The sequence below is a fragment of the Medicago truncatula genome, chromosome 1 (assembly GCF_003473485.1).
Source record: "Medicago truncatula cultivar Jemalong A17 chromosome 1, MtrunA17r5.0-ANR, whole genome shotgun sequence".
In the NCBI taxonomy this organism is placed as follows: domain Eukaryota; kingdom Viridiplantae; phylum Streptophyta; class Magnoliopsida; order Fabales; family Fabaceae; genus Medicago; species Medicago truncatula.
In genome coordinates, this window is record NC_053042.1 from 21635028 (window position 1) to 21638427 (window position 3400).

The 3400-nt window shown below is 34.5% G+C and overlaps 1 non-coding gene across 1 annotated transcript; it reads right to left on the bottom strand.

The window, feature by feature from the left end:
- Positions 1-3293: 3293 nt before the first annotated feature.
- On the bottom strand, positions 3294-3400 carry LOC112418448 (small nucleolar RNA R71). Its single transcript, XR_003008653.1, has one exon. It is a non-coding gene; the product is annotated as a small nucleolar RNA R71 (small nucleolar RNA).

The following is a 3400-nucleotide window of genomic DNA, read 5'->3' on the forward strand; positions in this document are numbered from 1 at the left end:
ATCGAATAATCTATGAGTACATACATCAACATTCTCTATGTCTTAAAACTTATATAATCCTAATGATGTCATAGAAACCGAATCGCTAACTTTCATAATTTTTTATTTTTCTTTACATCTTGCAACTATATAAACTAATGTTGATCCAAAGATGTAGGCCAATTTTTTATTTGATTTATACCTAGATTAATAAAAATAACAAATTAAATAAAAATAAATTTATTAGATATGCAATCAATATTCAAACACTTAGGGTGTGTTTGGATTGAGGGTTTAGGAGGGGAGGGTTCACTTTTATTTTTTAAATTATGAACTATATAAAATGTTTTTTTTTTTTTTTTTTTAAATAAATTAAGTGTTTTTGAAGTATTATATGATAATATATCATGTTGTTAATTCAATTTTAAAAAAATCATTTTATAATGTCCATAATTTAAAAAAGAATAGTAAACCCTCCCTTCCCTTTCCCTCCTAAACCCTCCATCCAAACACAAGTTTACATGATTCACCTCTTGACAAACTAGTGTTAAACAATTAATATAGGTTAGGAATGAAATATACGAAAATATTAACATCAAGTTGTTGTAGTATAGTGGTAAGTATTTCCATCTGTCATGCGGGTGATCCGGGTTCAATCCCCAACAGCGGTGATATTTTTTTATCATAAACTTTTCACAATTTGAAGTAGGTGCATCAACCTTCGCTAATTGCTCTCATGTTTTTTCTATTGGATTAGATGTAATTAAGGTTTAATATCTATAATTGTTGCTTAACTATGTTCTATGGTTTGAAGTTGATTTTTATGTGTGGGTAAATTTATTGGATGTGGATTTTAGGTAAGAAGGGGTGCAAATGCCAGCAGAAATATGTAGTTTGGCGTTTTCTTCCACGGCTTAGTGGTTAGCAGTTTCAAGTGACAAGAGTAATGTTCATGTTTTTAGCCTTAAGGTTTAGTCAAGTGGTGTTCTTGAGAAAAAATGATTGAAAGCTTGTCTGCACACCCAGTGCCTTCATGAAAAAAAAAATGAGAGGAAAATGTCATTACCCCCACAAAGGCCAAAGATTAGGCTGTAACAACTCTCTGTTAGTAATGCAAAATTTAGTGACTCCAATACTATTCCAAAATCAAGATGAGACTTGCGCCAAATGGATCATAGGCTCAGCAATAAAAAGCAAGGACGGCTTATGACTTTCCTACTATTTTTTGAGGGAGACTTTAAATTCAGAATTACCAAAACCACAAGCATTCCAATAAAAAATAATCATTGATGAGTAGGTGATGGTATGCCCTTTGAACGGGTTAGGTAGGCATCTCGTTTGAGTTGCTGTTGTTTTTTCTTATTCAAGTATGGTGTGAAAGGCGGTTTGGCTCCATTATCTTGCATATCTTTGATTTGCATAAGAAGATCAACTTCCTTTTGTAACAACGGATTACTGTGAGGTGGATAAATTTGTGCGTGTGATGAGTTAATTATTATCTATTTTTATATGTTATTTAGTTTAGTTTTAATTAGATTTTATTTTATTTTATATTAGTATTATTTTCTTTTTAAGATAGTTTACTACAAATTGCATTTTATTTTATTTCAGGAATGAATATTGGATAGATTGAGTCTTGGAGCAAAAGAAAGGGAATTGGAGCTGATTTAGTACGAAAATACGAAGATTCAGAGACAAAAATATGTCTCCCCCAAAGTCAGAAGCTTGGCACGGCCCGTGCTAGCATTGGCACGGCCGTTGCACCCTCCAGAGTCACTTTTGCTGCTTTTGCTTAGATTTTAAGCTACTCTATTTTAGTCCGCAGTTTCTTGTGGAACATTCTTGTAATGTAATTGCTTAGATTTAAAGTCGAATGTATGCTATAAATAGAGTAGCTAGCCATCACAAATATTCATATTTTTTTGGAATTCAATAAGTGACAATTGTATTTCTAATAAAAGTTCTTTTCTTTCCTTTTACTTTCTTGTCATTTACTTTTATGCTTTCTCTCTTCTTCCCCATGTCTACGATGAACATGAGTGAGTAGACTTCTCTTTGTCATGGGATTGTTGGATAAGTCTAAATGACATAATCCTAATCAAACCAAGCTCTAAGCCTTAATCTTATGTAACCCTAATTTCTTATCTAAATTCACCGCTTTAACATGGATCAACCATTATCAAACTATGGAAACGAAAGTGGAGGGTTTGATAATTGTTTATCCATAATCTCAAATATCAATTCATAAAACGAAAGTGGAACTTTGATATTCGAACAAGTGAATTTAGACAAGGATTTCAAAGGCAGCGAAATAGTCTTTGAAATCTTTGAGACATATAGTTTCGATCTTCAAGGGAACTAATAATGATCAAGTCAGCGAAATAGGCTTGGTTGTTAGAGGAACCAAAATCTGATAGTAATCAAGTCAGCGAAATAGGCTTGGTTGCTAGAGGAACAAAAGAGAAACTGTCTTGAGAAATTAGGTCTAACCTAAAGTTATAAGCTTATAGTTTGGGTTGTGAAGGACTTGTCATTGAGATGAACTAATGATCCCAAGGCTCCTTTTATATTATTATCTTTCAATCGTTTAAAAACCCCAACTTACAACTCGATTCTCCTCTAATCATCATCAAAGGTTAATTGAATTAAACTACTCCCTGTCGGAACGATACTCTTTTATTACTACTTCGGTAAAACCGTGCACTTGCGGTTTTATCTCATCAAGTTTTTGGCGCCGCTGCCGGGGAGTAAACTAATTTAATTAACTCTTTCTTTGTGATTAGAACTCTTTCTTCTTCCTCTTTTCTTCTAGTTCTTTCTTTCTTTGTGTTATCATTAACTTCTTGGGTTCTCGATTTCTTATGCGAAGAAGTAAAAGTCTTGGAGAATTTATTCCTGAGATTGAAAGAAATTTGCATAAGAAAAAGAGAGAGGCACAAAATAATATTGCTATGGCTGAACGCACTCTCAAAGAGTATGTTACTCCTTCAACGGAAGAGCCACAAGCTATTATCGTGTACCCGACGGTTGAGGGTAACAATTTCGAGATCAAGCCTGCACTACTCAATTTGGTGCAGCAAAATCAGTTTTCTGGATCACCCACTGAGGATCCAAATCTCCATGTTTCTTCCTTCTTAAGACCTAGTGGCACTATAAAAGAGAACCAAGAAGCCGTAAGACTTCATCTCTTTCCCTTTTCCTTAAGGGATAGAGCTAGCGCTTAGTTCCATTCCCTAGAAGTCGGTTCCATCACTTCATGGGATCAAATGAGGCGAGCATTCCTTGCCCTATTCTTACCCCCCTCTAAAACCGCCAAACTAAGAGACCAAATCACGCGGTTCAACCAAAAAGATGGGGAGTCTCTCGATGATGCGTGGGAGCGTTTCAAGGAAATGCTTAGACTTTGTCCCCACCATGGTTT